Raw genomic sequence first — 25,781 nt, forward strand, 5'->3', positions numbered from 1 at the left:
ACAATTCAAAATTTCTTTGAAAGATTTCTTTATTTGTGGACATTTTTGTGGATGTTCATACTCATACATACATGCAAGCTTATAAACAAGTTGTCTAGATGACATGATATGTTTTCACATAAATAAGACTACTTGTTTTTAGAAGTTGATGTGAGCAGTGAAATTAATCTCAACAGTTACAGTTCGGGTCATTACAAGAAAAACAACACGCTTAAAGATCAGTGTTTTTACGGAGCTGAAACGCGGTGATTTTCAGTAGGTCCATCCCTAAAACAGAGCCCTTTCAACTTACACAAAGCGATTTGTTTCTGAGTGCAGTTTTATTGTTTGTTTCAGTGTCAGGGAAACCTCTGACCTATCAGGCAGTTCCTCTGAGCTGGACCTTCATGTTATATGGTTTGGGGGTCTGGGTCGTCCCGTAAATGGGAGTGTAGTCTGGCTCTCCTGCATCCTCAGGCCAGATGAACTTATATCTCCTCAGAAGAGTCACGAGAAAGAGGAAGAGCTCCATACGGGCCAGGGCCTCTCCGAGACACACCCGAGGACCTGTGGTTCAAAACATCAACAGTACACGCATTACAAGTGCCTCATATTTCTTCTCCGCTTTCTGTATCTGTTAGTGTAAGAACGGTTTAACGTACCTATAGAGAAAGGCATGAAAGCCTCTGGTTTGACAAACTCTCCCTTGTCGTTGAGGAAGTTTTCAGGGTTAAACTCACGGGGGGATTTCCATTGTCCTTCCTCAAACAACACCGACGTCAGGTTGGGGATGACAACGGTTCCCTGGAGAGAACACGTAACCATCACTCACCAACTCCACACACATTAGACCAACATCTGAAGTTTGAAAGATGCTTGTAAATCTGTACAGGAGACCACATCTAAAATAACAACCTTCATACACATCAGTTTTTTTTTACATTACAACAAACTATATGTTTTATTTACCTTAGGGATTGAGTATCCCATTAACTCTGTGTCTTCAGTGGTGGAGTGGAAAACGCTGAGTGGCACAATGTTAGCCATCCTCTGGATCTCATGAATAACAGCCTGCACGTCAGAGACATCTTTTAGAGCGTCACACTGAACCACCGGAACATCTGAGAAACGTTAGACTGTGTAACTTCACAAGAGTGTGAAGACATAAGCCGATCCAAAAAAAACAAACTTCTACCTGCACGTAGGGCATCTGGTGTCTGTCTTCAAAACTGGCTTGATCTTTTCCTTCCAGAATTTGGTCTATTTCCTGCTGACAGCGCTCTGACAAATAGAGAAAAGAAAGTTGTCAGAGGTGAAGGTTGAAAAGGAGTTTTATGGTTAGAAAAGATCTAATCCAGACCTGCATCAATATACACAGATCAGGCATAACATTATGACCACCTTTCTAATATTGTGTAGGTCTCCTTTGTGCCTCCAAAACAGTTGGGACTCATCAGAGAATGGACATGGGCCTTCTGAGGGTGTCTGATACATAACAGATCTAGTGAATTTGGAGGCCAGGTCAACACCTTGTGCTGTTCTTCATGTTTGTTTTTTTGTTGTTGTTCCTAAACTGTTTTTAGGAGGAGTAATACATGGAAGATCTTGTGATTTTACAGTAATATCTTCTTTAGCATGTATTTTTTGGCCTCCCTGAAGAGGCTTCATATTCTATCATCTGTTTGTGTTTGCTTTTTAGGCTCTTGAACACCGACTGGGACGGGTATGTTGGTCAGAGCTTTAGGACTTTTGGAGTTGTTGATTGAAGTCATTTGTCTATTAATTTGTTATTTTAACTTCCCGATTGCACGAGTTCTTGGAAGGCTTTTGCTTTTTAGCAGCTTGCAAATTCAAACAATCTGACAACATACACTATTAATTCATAGACTGATGGCATTAATAACATTTTCATCACTTATTTCGGGTCCCCTGGAAACACATCTGTTGTCATTTTCTTGTATTGTGCGTCTGTATTTGCTGTTGTTGTATCTGCAGTGCATGCGTTGTCAAATTGATGAAGACATTTTCTTAATTTGCTCTTAATTTTTTTGTCTATTTGCACATGTTTTCTTAATGCTGAGGTGTGTTGATGCCACTCAGCCACTCAACTTTAAAAAAAAGAGTGTATCTGAGCAGCTATAGGGTTTATTTGTATAATTTATGTCTCATAATAAATGCAACACGTCCAAGTTTACTGCAGATGTGTAAGAATTGGACTGCATGTTACCTGTACCAAGACTGAAGCTAATAATGTGAAGCAGTTTTACAGAGGTTTTAGTTGAGGCCTGTTTAGGTAAGCTCACTCATAATAGGTTATTTGGGCACATTCAGGGGACCATGTGAATGCACAGCTGTCCCTAGTCCCAGGGGTGCTCAGATTCTGAAGGCAAACGGTTTCGGCAGCTGCGACTGAGCTCAGGAGGCCTGTTCAGTAATTCTTAGGGATCCATCTTGCTTTATGTGCCTTATAATATCTCATCAGAACTCCACGTGGATCTTCAATCCCATTAGGATACAGTGTTTGGGAGCTACGCCTACGTGTGCAAAATGTCATGTCAACATCAGTAGGACAATAGATATTTGAGTTGAATGGAGGTATTTAAGTCTGCACAAAAGGCCGACTAACATATGAACATCGCTCTCTCCGCAGCTGTGCTCCCAGCGCGACTTCTAAATACAGATTGCAGACGTACCCTGAACCTCGGGATAATTCATCAGATAGAGAAAGGCAAAGAGCAAGGTGTTGGCGGTCGTGTCTGTTCCAGCAAAGTGAAGCTCCAGAAGAATCGCATTCAGTTGGTCTTCGGAAAAAAACGAGCCATCGTTTCCTCTCTATGCGAGCAGACGCCAGAGAAAGACAGTGGGTTAGCAATTCTCCAAACTGACTGCTAAAACAACACGACGGTTTCATATATATAAGCACACACACACACACACACCTTATCCAGTTCATCCAGGTAGCAGTCTATGAAATGTCGTGGTTTACCAGGAATTCTGCTCTTTTTATTCTCAGTCAAGATCACTGAACGTTTCTCAAAGGAAAGCTGGAAAAGAGAAAGAGTTTAGTTTTTAAAGAATAGCTGACCTTCACAAGGCAAAGACAAAAACATACGTCACAGTCGGTTATTAGAATTTAGTATGTTGGCTTACATGTACTGAAAACATGTTGGAGATTTCCAACAAGTAAGAAAATACACCGATCAGGCATAACATTATGACCACCTTCCTAATATTGTATAGGTCTCCCTTGTGCCTCCAAAACAGTTGTGACTCATCAGAGAATGGACATGGGCCTTCTGAGGGTGTCCTGTGGTGTCTGGGAACAGAATGGTGTTAGTGGGGGCCTTTGAGGGGAGGGGAATCTGTGGATCATTTTTTTTTTTTTAGTTGTTCCAAAAGTGTTTTTTGTGTGTGTGTCAGGCTGCATCCTGCTGGGGATGCCTGCTACCATCAAGGAGTGTCCTGTGTTTAGTACCTGAAGTTAAAAATGTGTACATATCACCACCTTCAGCATAACGCCTTCATTCTTCATCTTTATATTTTGTTCTTACCGTTTTATAATGTTTCTATATTTTGTATTTATATTTTTGTTACTATAGTGCCTCATTTCCTAACATTGTATAGTGATTTCTATATTTTATACTTCTTTTTCTTCCTTAACCACCTAAACTGTTGACTCTGAGAGCCCTGCACAAGATTTCCAATGTGCCTGGACTGTTGGTCCAGGCAAATGGCCAATAAAGAACCTTGAACCTTGTGTCATTGCTATGGGGGAGAAGGGGGGTGGGGGTGTCTGGTCTGGTCTAGGTGGGTGCTACATGTCTAAATAACATCCACATGAATGAATGCCAGGTCCCAAAGTTTACCAGCGGAACTTTGAAGTGTCACAAGATGGTTAATGTTATTCACTTCTCCTGTCAGTGGTTTTAATGTTGTGGCTGATTGGTGTATGATGATTAATTTTTTAAAAAAAACCTTTTGCTGATTTGTTTGTTGTGAAGTTAAGAAAATAAAACAAAAACATACCCTGAACAACTTAAAGACTTTCTGGAAGGGCAGAGGCAGGTTGCGCACCATTGGAATGGAGTCATAAATCTGTGTCAAAAGATAAATTACAAAGATTTAGAAAGTTTTCTGAACATGATTCTAAGAGATACTCAACTTTCCAGCAGTACTCACCATGCCCCAGCGTCCATTGATCAGTTTGGAGGTGTCTTGGAAAAGGCGAACGAAAAACTTCATGAACTCGTCGTCATAGTCGAAGCGTTTGGCAAACAGAACTTGGCATATGACGTTGGCTGCAGCGTTGTGGAATAGCACCTGAGGGTCAGTGAGCTTGCCTGGAGAAGCAATATGAAAAGATGAGCTCAGAGTAGTTTAAAAGATTCATTTATAAACTCATTTACGGCTCACAGACATACCCACACTCTGCTCCAGAAGTTTTGTAACATGTTGTATCTCCCCCAGAATCCTCTGCTCCATCGATGTTTTCCCCAAGCCGAAGTTTCTCAGGGTCATGAGGCCGAAGCGCCGGTGCTCTCTCCAGACGATGTTGTAGTCTGCCAGAATCACTCCTGGAGCATGAGCTGCACGGACAAAAAGGCCAACTGAGAGCTTAAAAGGAGATGTTAAGTTAATACTGATGAAAATGTGCTCTGTTGTGCACATTTCTGTCATTATTGTGAGAGACTTGTATGTTACGGTCAGATGTCTATTATTATTTATCGAACACAAAAAAAGCAAATGTTAAATTGGTGCAGAAGAACTGTTTTTCATTCTTGCCTTATGAATAAATCATGTCACGACCTGTCAGATTTGCTGTGTGACTCTGTGGAGGGAGCTGAACCGTAACAACAGGATCAAAAAATGAAAGGAGCGCCAGTAAAAACAAAAACTAAACAATAATCAAAAGGATCTATAATTTGTTTTTTTTTCTTTGACAGTTTTGTATTTTTTTCTGTATTTTTAATTAAAAACAAGTATTTTTTTACATTGACGTATTGTGGTGTTTCGCCACTGCTACCACCAGATGGCACCATTGTAAAGCCTTTATACCCTCAGCGTGTATGTTTGACCAACTGTGCGTTATTTATTGCTTTACATTTTTCTTTTATTATTGTATTAAAGCCAGATCTGATATTTTTAAACTTTATATTTCTCTCAGTTATATAGGTCAGCAGTGGCCACTATCACTATGCACACACCTTTGCACCTTAAGATATTACACTTAAAAAAACAAAAACAAAACATAATTTGGAAGTTTATTAATTTTCTGCTTTTAAAATTATGAATACAGGACTATGGTACTTATTTTTGGTACCATGGATCTTATTTTTTACATCGTGACATTTATAGTTTTACTCTGCTGAAGGATCCAAATGCTTCGTCCTCCCCCTGATTAGTTCACTAATCTGAACCATCTGTTCCCTAAAAGTAAACATGTCCATTTCCTTTGTGGAATTTGTTTTTCAGAGGAAATAAATCAGATAACTTGCTGCCTATTTGGCAGTGGCAGCTGGTTTAGGTCAGCTTGCACCTGCAGCAACGCAAGGGTCATGCATTTTTTTTTTTCAACCAATCGGTTTATCAGTCTGCTGATAAATGATTTAGCATTGTCATTGTTAGTTTGGGCAACAGTTAGTAGAGAGTGAATGCACCTTATCATCACTATAAACACAGTGAGGATGTGAGACAAGCCGTGAGCTGATAAAGATGCAACTAAAAAATGTCAGCGGTTTACACAGGATGGAGATCTATAACACAGAATTCCTTCAACAGACTGAGCTTGGAGCTTTCCAGGTTATATAAGTTCATATAAGTTATGAAGAAGCCATTTGGATGAGTGGTTGCATGTTTTCAAAACACTCCAACCAGTCAAGCTGCCTTGGTTTTATATCTTGACAACTAACTCATCTCAAGTCTGCAAATAAAACTCGATTCCAGTTTAGTATTTTTCAATTTTCAGGAATGAACCAATCTGGTAATCAGATGTTAATCTTGTGACGGTTTATATAATAATAATAATAATAATAATACATTTTATTTAAAAGCGCTTTTCAAGATACTCAAAGACACTTTACATAAAAAGGACATCAAATTAGCAAAACAATGTGAAATATAACATCAAAAACACAATAAACTGAGCTAAACATTAAAAGCAATTTTAAAAAGGTGTGTTTTTGTCAGAGATTTGAAGGTAGGAAGGTCGGTACAGTCGCGGATGTGTTTGGGGAGAGAGTTCCAGAGGGAGGGGGCAGCTGCAGAGAAGGCTCTGTCGCCCCAGGTTCGATGCTTGGTCTTGAGTGGTGGAGTAAGGAGGTTTGCGTCACATGAACGGAGGCTGCGGGATGGATTGTGGCGATGGAGCAGGTCAGTGAGATAGGAAGGGGCCTGGTTATGGAGGGCTTTGTGTGTGAGGAGGAGGATTTTGAACTGAATACGCTGTGGAACTGGGAGCCAGTGGAGTTTCTGGAGGACAGGAGTGATGTGATCACGGGAGCGGGTGTGGGTGAGCAGACGTGCAGCAGAATTTTGGATGTACTGAAGTTTATTTAAAGTTTTGGATGGTGTGCCATAGAGGATGCTGTTGCAGTAGTCAATTCTGGAAGTGATGAAGGCGTGAATGAGGGTTTCAGCAGCAGAGAAGGAGAGTGATGGACGGAGTCGGGCAATGTTCTTGAGGTGGAAGAAGGCAGTTCTGGTGATTTGATTGATGTGATGATCAAAGGAGAGGTTACTGTCAAAGATGACTCCGAGGTTGCGGCTGTTGGGGGATGGAGACAAGGTGGAGTTGTCGATGGTGAGGCGGAAACTGTCTGTGGTGTTGTTGAGGGATTTGGGGCCGATAATGATTAGGTCTGATTTGTCACAATTTAGTTTGAGGAAGTTGATCTGCATCCAGGATTTGATGTCAGCGAGGCAATTGGAGAGAGTGGAAAGAGTGGCGGGAGTGATGGAGTTGGTGGAGATATAAAGCTGGACGTCATCAGCATAACAGTGGAAATGGAGACCGTGGTGGCGAATGATGTTGCCAAGGGGGAGCAGGTAAAGTATGAAGAGGAGAGGACCAAGCACCGATCCCTGGGGGACACCTTGGGACAGAGGAACAGTGGAGGAGGTGCAGTTGTTGATGTGGATGAATTGTTGTCGGTCTGAGAGGTATGATTTGAGCCAGGAGAGTGCAGTGCCAGTGATGCCGAGGGAGGACTCAAGGCGGGAGAGGAGAATGGTGTGATTTATGGTGTCGAAAGCTGCAGTGAGGTCCAGGAGGATGAGGATGGTGAGCTGGCCGGAGTCTGCGGAGAGGAGGATGTCATTGGTGACTTTCAGGAGGGCTGTTTCGGTGCTGTGTTGGGAACGGAAACCGGATTGAAATGGTTCGAACAGGTCATTTGAGCAGAGGTGGGCTTTGAGTTGTGTGGCGACAATACGCTCCAGTATTTTGGACAGAAAGGGGAGATTGGAGATGGGCCGGAAGTTCGACAAGATGTCAGGGTTGAGTCCAGGTTTTTTGAGGATGGGGGTGATAGCAGCCAGTTTGAGTGAACGGGGGACTGAGCCAGACCTGAGGATATCTATAATATATATATATAACATATGGATGTTTGTTCATCAGTTATGATGTTTTTTACTTTTTGTCCAGTCACAGAGATTATTGAGATTTTGGTTGCACCTTGAAAAAGCTACTATACATACAGTACAACACCCTTCACAGAAAGATGTGTGTCAAAACTGAAGAGCAAGGGATGATCAAATCAGAAAAGATAAACAGTTCCTGATCTACTCAAGGACCAGACAGTAGATAACGACTGGAGAAAAGAGATAGTATCTCTGTGTACTTTTCCTTTACTCTCACAAAGGGTAGTGAAAAAATGCTTAATATTTGACAGATGGTGAATTTAGGATGTGTCACTTTACTTGCACAACTTGCTCCTATTTCTCCTGGTAAAAGATAACTGGCAACACTTAAACTGCATCTTTTTGTGGGATATGCTAAAAAAGCAAAGACGGTGCAGATTTTCCCCAACGCTCTGTCGTGACCTCACATTTACAATTGTGGAAGAAGCCTGCATCAAACATCACTCTGCACAGAAGAAAAGTCCACGGTACCTTTCACTCGCGCGGCTCGATTGACCATTTGGTTCTGTGGTCTGCCGGCGAAGGCTGCAGCTTTGTTGACCAGGGCTTCTTTTATGGCCTGCAGCCCATTGATGATGACCGCGGGCTTGGGGCCGATGAAAAGGCTGTAGACGTTACCATAGCGTTTGGAGAGCTGGTGACAGAGATGCACTGTATTATATAACTAATATGCATTGTACTATATTTGTAATATATTGTATTTAGTCAGAAAAATGTATTCATATAGTTTCAAACAGATAAAAAATTACCCTTTACAGATGAATTACTTGCATTTAAAAGATCTATCCTGGAGCTCAATATCCATTTTGCAAAGTAAAACATATTTAAGAAACACATTTAAAGCATCACACACACTGACAGACATTAAGACAGCTGTGTTCAACTGTACTGAGAATTGGGTTTCAACTTTACCCTCTCCAGATCAGCGATGGGACTCTCCAAATTGAGGTCCGGCAAGTTTCCAAGGATGGGAACGGCTCGGGGTCCTGGAGGGAAATTTTTAGGCCGGCGCGTCGGAAAGAGGAGCAGGAAAAAGGTAACGGCCAGCAGGAGCAGAGCCACCGATGCAAACATGATGAAGCGCCGATTCGAGTGAATTTAGTCAAAGCTTTTCACTCCGTTATTATCTGTAAATACACATGACCTTTGCACAGTCAAGGGGCGTGGAGACAGGTCACAGGTTTTCCTTAATCCTATCAAACATCAGAGAAGTGAACTGGACCGCATCCCACAGGTAAAGAGCACTTTCATCATCTGATAAGCAGTAATTTATTTATAGTTTTATATTTATTGGTGGATTTTATTTATAACAACCCACACAGCAAAGTCAGCATACCCCAAATCAACACCATCAGAGTTAATCTCAACACTTTTAAAGTGTCTATATGGGTCCACACCACAGAGTAATATTATTGACTCTCCTTAGAGTTAAAATTTAACACTTCTCAACACTAACCAGTGTTAGTTTCTCTCAACACTATATGTTAGATATCAACTTTCTCATAGTGTCAGTTGTTAAAGTTAAAAGTTGAATTAAAAGAGAAATATAATCAAATGACTAATACAGAGTTTTTGGACTTCATTTGAACCACCAAACACGCAACGTGGTGCCACAGTCGTACCGGGATACAGCAACCTGCAGCTGGGCAGCTAACTTATACTACTCGCTGTCTTGTCGGTCTCTATCAACTTTACCAGTATTTTATTGGGGAAGACAGAAAGCTCTCAAATAATGTATATTTCCCTGCAGGACATTTGGAACTTGCTGTTCGTTAACGGCACCGAGTGTGATGGGCCCGCTATGGTTTAGCTAGGGTCAAACTTAATACTAACCGGCAAACATGTTAACACCACCGCAGTTATCTCTTTATCTACTTGGTCAGCTGTAACAACTGAAATAGTCTACTTATGTTAACCTTGTAATTGTACATGAATTAGCATTTACTGACTTTAGCATACGTATAAAGCTTGTTCGGACACGGCGGTGTACGGGGCATGATGCCGCATGCGAGATTAAGAGTCAATATTTACGTCAAACATAACATTATAGACAAAGTGAAGCACATTTACTCACCAAACAACGTTTTTTCATTAGTGATAATCAGTCGCTGGTTGTCTGGATGACCGTCCAGGTGCGGGTATAATAAATGGGCGGAGTTTATAAATTAACACCTGCTTAGGTGTTACATCCAGGTTCAGTAGAGGTGTGCGATACCGCTAAATTTGGTATCGATCCGATACCAAGTAAATACAGGGCTAGTATCGCCGATACCGATATCGATACTTTTTAATGCATCATCAGTCTGAATTCATCTAAATCTGAATGAATTTTCATGACATTTAACTGTTTTTTGTTTTTTTTTTAGATTTGCCTTTTGGATCATTAATCAGTTAAAATCCAGTATAGAATTTGGGCAAAGTTTATAAGTAAATAGAAAATACTTTATTATCGCGATAAAAGTTTTTGTTCAGAAACAACACAAAATGATCACTTGAGGACAAATAAAAACGAATTATTTTTTCAGGCAGATTGTTCAGAAACTATAAATTATAAAACTAAATCCCTCCCTTCATTGCACTTCTTTCTGGATTTGGACGTACAAAATTATCACTCCACAACAAATATTATAAATAATGTAAGGAAGTGTTTAGGAAGTACAATACAATACAAAACATTTCTCCCCTTTAGTGCACTTTTTTTCTTCTTCTCAGGGATCTGTAGGGGCCAGGGGGCGAGGGATTTTAAAAATTTTCATATGCTTATACAAGTTTGTTGTGTTATCACTGTATCTTACAGCCTAGGGTTAGGGTTAGGGTTAGGTTAACCCGCTCTGCTCTGTGACAGCAGCGGCATTTAGACAGAGTCAGATTACATCCTCTTTAATGAACCGAGAGAAACTGTAGCTTAAGTATCGATCTCATTACATTGGTATCGATCAATCTCGATACCAACATTGGTATCTCTACAAAGAGTAGAATTAACTTGCTAAAATTTCGCCAACACCAGAATTTTAACTCCACAGCATTTGCTGTGCATGAATGACACCGTGGTGCTGGGTCTTATCGCTGACAACAACGAGCAGGATTACCTGAACCAAGTGGAAGACCAACAGCCTGGCCCTCAACATCAGTAAGACTAAGGAAATGGTGGTCGATTTCAGGAGGAAACAGGGCATTGGGCTCAGCTCACTCCTCATTAGAGGAGAGCCTGTAGAGAGGGTCCCCAGCTTTAAGTACCTGGGAGTGCACCTCACTCAGGACCTCTCATGGTCACTGCACACGGGACACTTGGTCTCTAAAGCAAGGCAGCGGCTGTACTTTCTCCGGCGGCTGAGGAAGTTTAAGGTCTCCCCCTCCATCCTGAGAACCTTCTACTCAGCAGCCATTGAGAGCATCCTCACAGGTTGTATCTCAGCCTGGTATGGAAGCTGTACTGTACGGGAACGAGCTGCATTGCAGAGGGTGGTACGCTCGGCAGAGCGCACCATCAAGGCATCCCTCACCATGCTGGAGGAAACGTAAAGCAAGAGGGTGAGGGCGAGAGCCAAGAAAATCAGGCTGGATGCCTCTCACCTTAATGTTGGTCTCTTTACCCTGCTGCAGTCAGGCAGGCGCCTACGCCGCATAAAGGCCAGGACTGAGAGACTGAGGAAGAGCTTTTTCCCACAGGCAGTCAGACTTCTCAACCATGATGGACTCTAATTGGCACTTTTGCACTTTATGGACTTTTGCACTTTTAAAAATAAAACACCTGCACTTTTTAAGTCATTTTTACACTTAACCTTTTATCAACTATTTTATAGCATAACTTTAGGTAGATGCCTGTTTTTTTAAAAAATGCATTGCTATTTATAAAAGTATTTTGCACAGTGACAGACAGATTGCTTTACCCCTTTTTAATTTCACTGTATGTAAAGAATGCTCTTTTTTACAAAACATGTGACCAATAAACTTTTGAACTTGAATGTGACAGAGGCACCAAAACCATCCATGTTTGTTCACGTCCAAGGACAATAAAGGCTGATGTCTGAAAACCCCAAAATGCAGACGGAGAATGTTAATGTCAGTGTCAGTTTTATTTCTAAAGCACTAAAAACAACAGTGCTGCACAGAGTTGCGAAAGCTCCACACATGCCCGTGTATGTGTGGAGCTCTTTCCTTTGCAGGTCTTTAAAACACAACGTTTGATATTTCGGGATTGCCTACAATAAAACTATGACAAAATTAAAAGAAATATCCGTGCACAGTTACTCTTATTAAGTGGACAACGTTCACACAAATTCATTCATTCATATTCTGTAGCCGCTTGTCCTCTAGAGGGCAGCGGGGGCATGTAACGTATTACATGCTAGCAGCATGTACAATGGTGCTGCCATCTCTCATTGAGGACAACCTGTGTCCAAACATGAACCCACGAAAATGGACCCACGAGTGGAAAAGACACAGTCCATTCAGGCTTTATGTGAAGAGCTAATAAGAGGTTATGACCACAGTTGATGGCTCTTGTAAGGGCTGTGTTATCATTTAGTACTCACATCAAATCTGCAAAAACAAAAGAGACAAAAAGAGTGCATCTGTGCTTCCAAATAATACCTTTTTTATATAATATAACATAATATTTTGATTTACTTTAACCAATACATTCAAGTTAAGTTCACCGTCCATGGCTGACTGGTTCATGCTAACTTTAGTTTTGTCTAATAACTAATAGAAGAAAAATATAACACTCACTGCTGAGCATTGAGGGCTCAAACGTTGTTCGTAGTTTTATGTCAGCCTATCAAAAGGAGCTTTAAACATTCACAGATGTTTAAAACACTGAGTTATGTTCATTAGGTAGACCAGATTAATGTATATTAAAACCACATGTCTATTACTGTAGTACTGTGTTACTGTCTGCTTGTCAATCTAAAAGCCGTCAAGGACTCTAGGTGTCCTGAAGGTATCAGTCATAGTGACATTAGCAGCAGGTTCTTGAAGGCTTTAAGGTTTTCCAGCAGCTTATTGCTCTGGACGACAACAAAATATACGGATAGTTTTCATTTAGAGTTGTTAATATTTTACTTTTCTGGCCTTTTGGGATTTAAAGTTCAGTTCTGTGTCTTTGTCCTGGGTTGAATCTTCATGCGATAAGGTTTGGGAGTCAAAGTGACTCCATAGACTGGAGTGAAGTCTGGCTTCCCTGCATCCTCAGGCCAGATGAACTTAAACTTCCTCAGTAGAGTCACAATGATGAGGAAGAGCTCCATACGAGCCAGACCCTCTCCGAGACACATCCGAGGACCTGAGACAAAGAAAAAGAAAAAGACATCAAGACTCGGTTTGTCTGTGCATGTCCCTCTAAATGTGATGCACTTTTTGTGCTCTTGTACCTGCAGAGAAAGGCAAGAAGGCTTCTGGTTTAACAAACTCTCCTTGGCCATTAAGGAAGTTTTCAGGGTTGAATTCGTGAGGGAACTTCCATTGTCCCTCTTCATTCAGCACTGAGGTCAAATTCTCAATGATCATTGTACCCTGAAGAGAAGATGAAACACAAGAACAAAAGGCATAAAGGACAGCTCTTCACGTTGTTGCCTGTGTTGCCAACGCCTATTTTACCAGTTGCATCTTACCTTGGGAATGGAATACCCCATGAGCTGTGTGTCTTTAGTAGTGCAGTGGAAGACGCTGAGTGGAACGGTGTTGGCAATCCTCTGGATTTCATGGATCACAGCCTGGATGAAGAGAGATGTAAACAGCACTTCTTATGGATTATTTGGAAACCAGTGCAAGCATAACCATAAACATGGCCATCAAGATAAAGCTCCCTTGTGCCTCCAAAATGGACATGGGTCTTCTGAGGGTGTCCTGTGGCAACAGAATGTTGCTAGTGGGGGGCCTTTGGTGTTGAGGGGAGGGGCCTCTGTGGATCATCCCACAGATACTTGATCAGTTAGGGATCTAGTAAATTTGGAGGCCAGGTCAACACCTTGTGCTGTTCTTCATGTTTTTTTTTTTTAGTTGTTCCTAAAGTGTTTTTGTGTGTGTGTCTGTGTCAGGCTGCATCCTGCTGGGGATGTCTGCTTCCATCAAGGAGTGTCATTGCTATGGGGTGGGGGTGCTTGGTCTGGTCTAGGTGGGCGATACATGTATAAGTAACATCAACACGAATGCCAGGTCCAGAAGTTTCCCAGCAGAATATCTGTGAAGGTCCTCAGTCATCCAGGTCATGGTATATCCAAAAAGTGTGACGTAACGCAACGTAAAAATTAAAAAAGATTTCCCAGCAGAACATTGAATTGTCAAAGACAAATGTTATTTAGTTGTCCTGTCCTGACTATCTATCTATCTATCTATCTATCTATCTATCTATCTATCTATCTATCTGTCATAATGTTATGGCTGATCAGTCTGTGTTCACCGCAAACAGTGATTCCACAAAATCTCCAAAACCAACTTTTTTTTTTAATTGTTGATTTACTGTAAATACCCTTCTGTGAATGATTTACAACCTTCTACGACTTTGTGTCACACACAAAACAGACACGTCACTCAGGCCCAGGTACACATTTAACACAGGAGTGAAATTATTAGGAAGATTCTTATATGACAATGTACAGTACCTGCACATAAGGCATGTTGTGTCTGTCCTCAAAACTAGCCCGGTCTTTACCCTCCAGCACCTGGTCTATCTCCTGCTGACATCGCTCTACAGGAGCAAGATAACATGTCGCAACATGACTCGAATAACAGTGATAACAAAGAGAGTGAAAGGGTGAGATGGTGAAAGGTAAACCTTATATCAGTTATAGAGAGGCTGATTAATAGTGGATTAATTTATGTGAGTCATGGATAAGCCTTGGTCCATGTTTAAAGATATCAATTACACACGTGCTTTCTGAACTGTATCCGCTGAAGAACACGTGAAATAACGCCGTTTTAAGACAAACAGATGTCTCACATGTGTACCTTGTATGTGCGGATAGGCCATTAGGTAAAGAAAGCCAGTGAGCAGGGTGTTGGAGGTGGTGTCAGTCCCAGCAAAGTGAAGATCTAGAGAGTACATGATGAGTTGGTCTTCTGAAAATGTTGAGTCATCACCTCTCTGAAAACAGGAGAGTGATGACTGTAAGACAAAATGCAGTTATACCATTCTGATGCACACATTGCTGGAGAAGGTCACAACGGATTTTGGGAACCCGTAGGATACAGTCTGACTGGTTAGACTCTAGGGACAATGACTAGTGTTTGCGGTTCACCTGACTGGTCAATTCTGCACGGACTGGGAATGCAAACCAGAATCTTCTGATGCCAAATTCTTTGTCAGCATTGTCGTATTGTTATGATATTGTGCTGTGTTACCTCACTTGTACTCCTGTCCGGTTTTAAAGTTTCTTCCTTGGTGTTCACCCTCATGATGTCTGTGAAGGTTCTCATTCATCCAGGTCATGGTATATCCAAAAACGTTAAAGCAAGTTCTCAAGAACCGAAGCTCAGAACTGAAGAAGCTGCTCGGATGAGTGTCGTAACGTCTTCCACAAACTCTACAAGTCCAGCTCTCTTGCTTTAACGTTTCTGGATTCACCCTCATTAGTTTCATCCGTGTCTTGTCAACCCCTCAGCCCACGTGTATATAGCCCTGTCTTTCTCTTTGTCCCTTGCCAAGTTGTCTGTGCTGTTACCCCTGTTTCCTAGTCTTTCAGTTCAGCTCCTTGTATTTCTTAGTTTTTTCTTGCTTGTCTTTAAAGGTCTGTTATTTCCTGCTCCCCTTCCGTTCTATCCCACGTTAGGGTCCTGCCTCTCCGCCCCCATCTCAACACGTATGCTGATATCATTCTATATAGAGATTAGCTCATGTATGTTCATCTGTGTGTAATAACACCACTGCAGCTGTCCTTTCCACAAAATGTTAAGTTTGAGCGAGTACCCTTGCACCACACCTTTTCCAGTTCGTCCAGGTAGCAGTCAAGAAAGTCTCGTGGCTGTCCGGGGATCCTTGTCTCCTTGTGCTTGGCCAGCACAGAAGCGGCGAGACTCTGGCAAACCTAAATTAAAAATAAAAAAGGGAAGTCATTATTCATACTTTTCTCTTCTTTCTGCACTTTTCTCTGACGAAGAAAATACAGTTTTATAGCATACAGCATGTGTGTGACCTTGTCTTAACTTTACCTCAGCATTCTTAAAGGCCTTGCGGAAGGGCAGGGGCAGGTTTCGAATGATGGGCACAGAGTCGTACAGCTGTAAAGAAAAATAAATCATTGGTTTATTTGAGTCCAAAATGTCAAGATTCTGCTCCGTTGTATGATTCGCTCTGAAAAAAACAAACTGTTGTTTGATCACTGTGGTAATGGTGTGAAATGAGCGTTGAGGAGGAGTTGTGAACAGAATAGGACGGATAGAAGATTTATATTTTTCAACAACAGAGTTTCAGTTAGAAACAGTAGCAGCCATATTTGGCGTTAAAGAGATTTCAACATACCTAGGCTAACTTTAAATCCACTAGACACTAGACAAGACAGAATGTGTGGGAGATGAGTAACTTTAATCCTAAATGTGTCTTTGGAAAGAAAACAGAAGCACATATTATTTTAGTAATTATTTAGGCATCAAAGTTACATTTCTTCTGATTTGTCCATCTAAAAATAAAAAATAAAAAATACAAATTTTAGATCAGAATGGCTTGTGAAAAATGGGTCCAATATTAATTTTGTGGACTGCGGGATGAAAAAATTGGTCATATTCACTTATTTTTTTAGGGCTTAGTCTCCTCAAAACAGAACGGTTTAGTGCTAATCATCTGATTTTGACATTTAGCAATATTGAAAAGCAGTGGCATCTTAGTATTATTAGTACAAGCACGGTTTAGCCTGTTAGTGATGGACAGGTGATTTGTCCAAGGTGTAGTCTACCAACACGGACAGATTCCAGCCCCTCCTACCCCAAAAACCAAGCCTAAGTAGCTAATAGCATGCACCTGACTTAAACCGGCCTACACGCTGAAACCATGATATCAAGATTATTGTCCTTGATGAGCTCTATGAATCAGGTTTACCACCACATCTAAGATCTACAACATGCCTTAACTCACCATCACCCCTAACACTTACCCTAAACTGTGATGGTAAACTTGGTAAACTCTTACACCTGCAAAGCACATGTCTGTCCTTCTGTTAAGCATGCTAGCATGCTAATATTAGCCAAACAGAGCTGCTGTCATGGCTGCAGACCACAGACTGTATAAAGATGTGTCGATTCCATGTCAGCTCAACTTTTGATGCAATTCCTGAATCAAGTGTGTTTTGACTCACCATCGCCCACGGCCCATTAGCTATCTTGCCATTCTCAGTGAAGCACCGAATAATCACTTTGATGAAATCCTCGTCGTAATCGTAGCGCGTACCAAACAGAACCTGACAGATGATGTTGGAGGACGCGTTGTGAAACATGACCCGAGGACTCATGGTGCTGCCTGTAAAAGACATGAGACAAACTAATGCATGGCACAGCATTGTTCAAGGATGTAAAAGGACGTTATGCGAGCAACAGCGCTGCATGGATGACATACCAATGCTCTGCTCCAGTGTTTTAACAATGTACTGAATCTCTCCATGAATTCTGTCCTCCATTGAGTTCTTCCCCAGACCAAAGTTCCTCAAAGTCATCAGAGCAAAGCGGCGATGTTCCCTCCAGCTAGGGCCATAATCGGCCAGAATCACTCCTACAACATAAAAGGGAAAATAGTAATGATAAGCAGTGAAAATACAGACACTGCACCCTCGTGTCTTCACAGCAGTGATTTGATTCCAACTACATACTCTAGGAAAACAAATGAATTGATTGTTGGGTTAGTATAATGTTCATCATTATCTCATTTGTGGTTTTATTGCGCCTATAATTCCTTGCTTTGTATTTGATTAAGGATGGTGTTGAAGTTTGGAAGTCGTACCATTTACATTTTCGCTCTCCTGTTTCTTAAATATCCAGTTCCTTCCAAAAATTAGTTTTCTTTGGATTATTTACTAAAAACAGTGGTATTGAAAACTTCAGCTGCACTATGGCTAGTTACTTTCTTCAGGCGATGCCGGTTATTGTCAAATCTTTGATCCAAGAAATGCAGATACAGACATGTACAGTAATGTCTGCTTTACCTTTCCTCTGGGTGACGTCATTAACAAACAGGTCTTGGGGTCGTCCGGCGAAATCAGTAGCCTTGATCACTACAGCCTCCTTGATGGCCTTCAACCCATTGATGATTACAGCCGGTTTGGGACCAATGAAGATACTGTAGACGTTTCCATAAGTGTTCCTCAGCTGGGATGGAACATGATAATATATCAGTGAGTGCGTATCGTACCTTCAAGCGGATATTACTTCCGAGTCCAGTGTGCAGGATTTAGAGGCTTCTACCTGGTTTCCAAGTACATATGAGAACCTATGGTTATGGGTACTACTTGGGAACTCTCTGAAGCCAGCGTTTTAAGCAAGTGTGTGTTGTCACTCTTTAGCGTCCCTGTGATAATGATTCATCAATTAATAAGATGGACTACTGTGTGTGATAGCACTGGACTCTGAGATGGCGATTCTCAAATTAAAAGCTGTGAATTGATCTATGTTTGTCGTCACATTGCTGCAGTGGGTCAATGACCTGAGAGAGGAGCGTTTTATATTCTTAAACATCTGTTGATAGCAAACAACGCCATTATTCAGTTCAGTTCTGTGTAAACCTCCTGGTTCTAACAGCCCTGCACAAAGAAGACAGTTAGTAGGACTTCTCGGGTGGAATCTATTTGCATTGCTCAAAAGAGTGAATCTACTTTTTCTTCCCAGGACAGTGACATTTGCAAATGATCCTCCAGGAAACCGTTTCTGCAAAGACACGCAACAAAGAGCAAAGCAAATACTGGCTTATCACAACAATGTAAATTCCACTGTGGGTGACCTGCTGCACTGGTTGGCTTTGCTCCAGACGTAAAAGCAGTGAGCTCTTAAGGAACAACATGTTATGCAATCACATTTAGACGAGCGGCAGCTTTTCCTAAAACACTCATGCTTATATAACTGCAGTTTTCTTACCCTCTCAAAGTCCTTCAGGGGGTTGTCTAGGCTCATGTGCAAAATGTTCCCCAGTATGGGCAGGACACGGGGCCCTGGTGGAAAGTTCTTGGGCCTCCGCGGTTTCAGTTGAAGGAAGATGAACCAAACGCAAAGCCATAGCAGGACAAGTGAAACAAACATGGTGTCGATGGATCGGACTGAACTCCAATGCCTGTCTGGTTGCCTTGCTATAAAAGGGGGAGCTCAGCCCATTGCCTTGCCCCCTCTGCCTGCGGACTTTGTTCCTCTGAGTGAGGAAATATCAAACAGACACAGGCGATGGTTCAGAGATAGAGGAAACGTGTTGCTGGCGTCTTTATGTGCAGTTTGTGTTGCTTCTCAAATCAATTATTGACTGGACAATATTTATTTTCCTTTGGTTTATTTAATTTTGTTCATTTACAATTTTTAGAAACTGTTAAGAAACACTAGCAAACAAAAACCAAGCAGTCTCAATAAAATCAAGTGACATTCATAAAAACTTTAAAATCCACCCGAAGGTTAAATTTATTGCCGCTTTATCTTTTCTCTCTCAGATTAAAGGTGCTGCAGTAGCTGCACAGTTTAGATTTGATTTGAACACAATGCCCACAGACTTTAAGTGTATTTGTCCTATTGCTAAAAAAAATAATGATCATAACAGAAGAGTGGATCAATAAAATGAAACATTTATTATAACTAAGTAATAGCCCTTTAATTCTGAATTAATTCCAAGTCCTTTACAGCATTGCAATTAGTAGTGCAGTCGTATACGTATGCTACGCCCTGAAGTCTCAAAGCTGCCAAAAATCCTAAAAGGAGGAGGAAGCAAACCAAAACAAACAAGCAGAAGTTGATAAAGAAATTAATCTTTTGAACTGCAAGTTTAGCTTCAATAGCCTGCCTGCATATCTCAATAAGAACAAAGATGTTTGCATTTAAGATCGATGTGAACTGAGTTAACAAGAGCCCTTCCCCTCCCCCCACTGCCAACGGAGAAGCCTGGACAACTCTAGGATGGAAGCCAGCAAGAAGTTCATCCGCCGACAAACGTCATGTGGGGGGAAGTTACTGCAGCAAAGCTCTATTTGTCGGCGTTTTATGTTTTATGGTGATGGACAATAGCGATGTAGTCATACACACCCTCTGAGCGCCACTTAGTTGAATTTGTTCACAACAAAATGAGTATGCCAGGCTAGAGCAACTCTACAAGCAACAAATTTTCAACAGTGATAGCAAAAACACAGTATTTATCATTGTTTTAGACATTAAAATAACAATTATAACATTTGCACAAAGCAAGCATATTTGTCCACTCTAGTATTAATAAGTATTATAAACTTGAAAAATATCCCTTTTAAAAGTACATTTAGAGCACATATTAAGAGTGATAGATTTGTGTTGAATGCTTGTTCATTATAAATATCATCTGATTAATGTCGATTAAATATTTTAATCTATTGAAAGGACTACACAAATATGATCCAATCAAAGATCACATAAATACATTTAACATGATTAATGTGACAAATGAGACAGTGATGCCAATAAAGTTTGGTTAATGCTTCACAGCGGGCAGAACCACACTGTGCAAGTCAAAAGTGATCGAGGTTTTGGATCATTTTATCACTTCATCATTTCATTTAGTCGTCGAAAGATCCGATCTGGGCAATCCGATTGCAATTGACCGGCTTGGATCAGATTTTAATGCAAGGTGTAAACAGGCCCTGTATTTCATTAAGTCTGTTATCATCAGCCATCAACGGTGGCACAAAAAAAATAATTCCTTTTTTGTTTTCCTGTGTATTTACCGACTAACTTCCTCCCTGAGTTGAACCTTCATGTGATAAGGTTTGGGAGTCAAAGTGACTCCATAGACAGGAGTGAAGTCTGGCTTCCCTGCATCCTCCGGCCAGATGAACTTAAACTTCCTCAGCAAAGTCACAATGATGAGGAAGAGCTCCATACGAGCCAGACCCTCTCCGAGACACACCCGAGAACCTGAGACAAAGAAAAAGAAAAAGACGTCAAGACTAACTGTGCCTGTGCATGTCGCTCCAAATGTGATGCACTTTTTGTGCTCTTGTACCTGCAGAGAAAGGCAAGAAGGCATCTGGTTTAACAAACTCTCCCTGGTCATTAAGGAAGTTTTCAGGGTTGAATTCGTGAGGGAACTTCCATTGTCCCTCTTCATTCAGCACCGAGGTCAGGTTCTCAATGATCATTGTACCCTGAAGAGAAGATGAAACACAAGAACAAAAGGCATAAAGGACAGCTCTTCATGTTGCTGCCTGTGTTGCCAACATCTGTTTAACCGTCTTACCTTGGGGATGGAATACCCCATGAGCTGTGTGTCTTTAGTGGTGCAGTGGAAGACGCTGAGTGGAACAGTGTTGGAAATCCTCTGGGCTTCATGGATCACAGCCTGGATGAAGAGAGATATAAACAACTCTTCTTATGAATTATCTGACTTGGAGGAGAATGAAACCAATGCAGTTTCAGTGACAGAAACACATACTAATAAAGCGCTGACAACTAGGCAAAAAGTGCCCTTACTCCCTTTAGCCGACTTTGTTTCGTGCATGCAGATTAGTTCAATATCAAAGAATTGTTTTGGACAGTTTGTATTACCTGCATGTAAGGCATGTTGTGTCTGTCCTCGAAACTGACCCGAAACTTCCCATCCAACACCTGGTCTATCTCCTGCTGACAGCGCTCTGTATAAGCAGGTTAACATTCCACATTTTCAAACACAAAGGCGGGGATATATTACATTTCTTTCCAGCTCTAGATCTTCATTCAGAAACCATTGAGTAGCTTTGCATGTTTGTAAAATCCCTATTAATCCCACACTGGCCACCTGGCCTTTTATGCAGCCCCGAACATGCATTCGAAAAAAAACCTCCTTAAAAACCCACTTTTTTCTGACTGGCCAGCTTCCAGAAGATCTTTGTGGAGCAGCAGCCAATGTTTGTGAGCTACATTGTCTGTCTGTGCTGTGCTGTGCTGTGCATGGATTAGCTGAACATATAAAGAGGTCTGTAACTAGCTGCATACCTGCCAACACCCATGTTTTATCTGGGTTCCACTTCCTGACACCCTCCAGTTTGTTGTTTAAGAATATGATAAAACAGCAGAGTGACAGATGCCAGTACAACACGTCGCCTGAAGCTATGGTTGATTTCCATTTATTGTGATTGCATATGACATGCAAGTGTGTGTCAATGGCTTTGTAGTACACGTAAATGAAATGGAGCCCTCTTTTATGTTATCATTTACACATGTGCTTTCAAAAGTGCCTCCACTGAGAAAGGTTTAAATTGCAGAAAAATATAATGCAGATTTTAGGCAGACAGAAATATTTACATGTGCAGGTGTACCTTGTACTTCTGGGTAATTCATTAGGTAAAGAAAAGCAGTGAGCAGGGTGTTGGAGGTGGTGTCAGTCCCAGCAAAGTAAAGGTCTAAAGCGTTCCCAATGAGTTTGTCCTCTGAAAATGTGGTCTCATCGCCTCTCTGAAAACAGGACAGTGATCACTGTGAGATAAATGCCAGTATGGGAGAGGCAAAAAATGCAAAACATACCTTTTCCAGTTCGTCCAGATAGCAGTCAACAAAGTCTCGTGGCTCTCCAGGGACTCTTGTCTTCTTATGTTCAGCCACCACAGGCGTTAGAAGTTTATAACACGTCTAAAAAACAAATAATTCATAATTTGTGTGAATTTCCTTCTTCTTTTTTATATCACTGCATGTTGATCAGTATACTGCTTATCCTATGATTATTATGTTTATTTTTTATTGCTTTTTTCTTACCTCAATATTCCTAAAGCCCTTGCTGAAGGGCAGTGGCAGGTAACGTACTAAGGGAAGACCGTCATACAGCTGTAAAAAAAGATAAATAATTTGTTCAATTGTGTCCAGATATGTAGATTTTGCTTCCTGGTTATAGGAATGTGAATTTCATTTAGCCCTAACCCTAACCCTAACCCTAAACTGTGATGGTAAACTTGGTAAACTCTTACACCTGCAAAGTGTCAGGTCAGGTTGTTTACCTCATAAGCATGCTTTGACTCACCATCGCCCACGGCCCATTAGCTATCTTGCCATTCTCAGTGAAGCACCGAATAATCACTTTGATGAAATCATCGTCGTAATCGTAGCGCGTACCAAACAGAACCTGACAGATGATGTTGGAGGATGCGTTGTGAAACATGATTTGAGGACTCATGGTTTTGCCTTTAAAACATAACACAAACTAATGAAGGTCACGGCATTGTGCGAAAACACAAAAGAACTTTAGAGGAACAAGAGATGACGGACCAATGCTCTTTTCCAGTGTTTTAATGGTGTATTCAAGCTCTCCATTGAATTCTTCCCCAGACCAAAATTCCTTAAGGTCATCAGAGCAAAGCGGCGATGTTCCTTCCAATAAGGGCCATAATCAGCCAGAATCACTCCTAAAAACAGATGCAGCAGCACAAAGAGCCAATGAAACATTTCTCCAAAATGTCACTGTCATGTGTGATCAGCACAGTTTTGTTCTTGAGCTAATTTCTTGTCTGTTTAGAGCTTTAATGCATTGTCGTCATGTAATTCAAAAAGTTGCACTTTAAAACAGTCAAGTGTCTTAATAACTTGCACTGAAAATACAGACTTTGCTCTCTTGTGTTGTTAGCATAGTGATTTGAATATGTAGTATATGTAGTAATAATCTACTGTAGCTGGGCTACAGTAGATTAATACAGAATATTTCTGAAATTTGATCACCACATTTGGAATATATTTCTGACTGGTCTACACCGCCTCGTTTTATCTTTATCTGGCAACATACATGGGTACTCCGACCGGTCCTACGAGAAACTAGTGCTTGCAGAAGGTTCCTAGGAATTTTTTGAATGTGCACAAACCGACATTGGAGTATTACATGCGTTATTTTGGCTGCAGTCTGAGTGGAAACAGTGCGTCACGAATTCGCGACACTAGGCATCAAGGGGTTAAGTCATGACCTTTGTTTAGAAAGCAAATGGAAATAAGGTCTTTAGGATTAATATAATGCAGACTTTCACAACATTTATGGTGTAAATGCACTCACAATATACTGGTTTTGATTAACCAGTATACTAACAACATTCTGTTGCCAGACACCACAGGACACCCCGAGAAGGCCCATGTCCATTCCCTGATGAGTTACAACTGTTTTGGAGGCAAAACGGAGACCTACACAGTACTAGGAAGGTGGTCATAATGTTATGCCTGATACTGGTGTATAGTACAGATGTACACATTTAATTAAGTGGCTTAAACTGTATAAACAAGTGTGAATCCATAAACCTGCATTTCTGTTTTGACTGTAGAGAGAGTGAATGGAGTCAACGATCAGACAGTAACTAGTTTAACCTGATCTGGTCATAGGGTAGTTGAGGTTTCTGTGGGTCGAGGGGAGGGGCCTCTGTGGATCATCCCACAGATACTTGATCAGTTTGGGATCTAGTGAATTTGGAGGCCAGGTCAACACCTTGTGCTGTTCTTCATGTTTTCACGCTGTATCCTGCCAGGTCCAAACGTTTCCCAGCAGAACATTGAATTGTCAGAAGATGCTCAATGTTATTTACTTCAACTGTCAGTATTCATAATGTTATGGCTGATCGGTGTAAGCATCTCTAGTATACCTTTCTTCTTGGTGGCATCGTTAACAAACAGGTCTTGGGGTCGTCCAGCAAAATCAACAGCCTTGATCACAATAGCCTCCTTGATGGCCTTCATCCCGTTGATGACCACAGCTGGTCTGGAACCAATGAAGATACTGTAGACGTCTCCATACGTGTTCCTCAGCTGGGATGGACGAGACATGTCAACACAACAGTTAAAAGCGCATGCTTGATACAACGGATGGATTTTACTTTCTCTGAACGCCGTTTGTGTAATTAGGTATGAGTCATTGTTTTTAAAGGTGGCTTTTCACTACACTGAACACCATAGGTTAAACCCCTTTTACCTACATTGCTTTATCAACACGTGAAGGTAGAACACACCCAATGACTTGCACTATCAATTGGGTACCTGTCAACTATGTCAGAAGTCAACTACACAGTAATAACCTTGTGTGCAGTCACATGCTTTATTGGTTTTCTGTGGCTTTCTCATGGATTTCATTTTCAACAGCCAATGGGTTTTTGTTCATCTTCTTAAATTTAACAGTGCTACAACTATGAACTGTTGAAACTGTCAGGAACAACAAAGCACTGGAGATAAGCGTTAGTATCTAACCATTCAGACATATTTAAGTATTAATTCTAGCAATTTCATTCATCCTTAAAGCAGTTAAAGATCAGATCAATAGCGTTCAGTTAAAGAATTTCCTTACCCTCCCAAAGTCATTCAGGGGGTTCTCTGGGTTCAGGTGTAATGCGTTACCCAGTATGGGCAGGGCAAAGGGTCCCGGCGGAAAGTTCTTCGGCCTCCGGGATTTGAGTTGAAGCACGATGAAGAAAACGCAGATCCATACCAGGGCTATTGAAACAAACATGGTGAGACGGACTGGGCTGAGGTAAAGTGAAAAGGCTAGCTCGTTGACTTTGTACAAAAGGGGCAGCTCGTCTCTTAGCCCTTCCCTTTTCTGTGGGAGTCCTTTCTTTCCTCTGTATAACAGTTATGAGAGGCTGTCAAAGAGAGAGACAGACAGAGTGGGTGGTTTTAAAGTCAGCACAGATAAAGCAGCGTCTTCTTTTAGTGTTGAGAAATTAATAACCTCTGAATTTATCACGAGTTCTCTCACGGCAGAGCACTGCCACCCTTTGATATCAAAACACTAAAGCCTGTATGTTGGCTCGGTGCGTCAGGGCTGAGCTGAATACGAATGTAGAGAACAGAGTCAGCCCCAATGAAACTTCTGCAGTGTCGGTCTGCCATACTCAAAAAGGTGCGTCTGTTGTAAGGTAGGTTGCTAGCGCCTCCATGTGACCAGAACACAAAAATAGAAGCAAAGCCAGCAATTTTTAACAGCTGAAAGATAACTTCCATGTAAATAATACAGGGGGAAACCTTTCACCAGTCTCTTTTCTCTCATTCTCATGTTTTTATTTCAAATGTCTATAGTAGTCCAGCAGAACCCT

The 25,781-nt window shown here is 41.3% G+C and overlaps 2 pseudogenes across 2 annotated transcripts; both read right to left on the reverse strand.

Annotated features, from left to right (window-relative positions):
- Positions 1-13: 13 nt before the first annotated feature.
- On the reverse strand, positions 14-18,976 carry LOC311495426 (annotated as a pseudogene). The gene is made up of 24 exons (XR_014699969.1): positions 18,670-18,976; positions 17,718-17,907; positions 17,162-17,314; positions 16,905-17,065; positions 15,766-15,834; positions 15,537-15,641; positions 14,566-14,701; positions 14,220-14,305; positions 13,230-13,331; positions 12,990-13,131; positions 12,722-12,901; positions 12,153-12,159; positions 11,019-11,124; positions 8,530-8,703; positions 8,089-8,251; positions 4,401-4,565; positions 4,159-4,319; positions 4,006-4,074; positions 2,919-3,023; positions 2,673-2,811; positions 1,175-1,260; positions 949-1,050; positions 642-783; positions 14-546 (listed from the first exon to the last, which is right to left on the reverse strand). The product of XR_014699969.1 is annotated as an uncharacterized misc_RNA (transcript).
- A 174-nt stretch (positions 18,977-19,150) lies between these two features.
- LOC311495531 (cytochrome P450 2J6-like) lies at positions 19,151-25,285 on the reverse strand (annotated as a pseudogene). Its single transcript, XR_014699970.1, has 11 exons — positions 25,034-25,285; positions 24,339-24,501; positions 22,990-23,126; positions 22,745-22,905; positions 22,483-22,551; positions 22,255-22,359; positions 22,050-22,185; positions 21,301-21,386; positions 20,993-21,094; positions 20,759-20,900; positions 19,151-20,670 (listed from the first exon to the last, which is right to left on the reverse strand). The product of XR_014699970.1 is annotated as a cytochrome P450 2J6-like (transcript).
- Positions 25,286-25,781: the final 496 nt, after the last annotated feature.

This window comes from Chelon labrosus (genome assembly GCF_963514085.1).
Source record: "Chelon labrosus genome assembly, chromosome: 11".
NCBI classification, from domain to species: domain Eukaryota; kingdom Metazoa; phylum Chordata; class Actinopteri; order Mugiliformes; family Mugilidae; genus Chelon; species Chelon labrosus.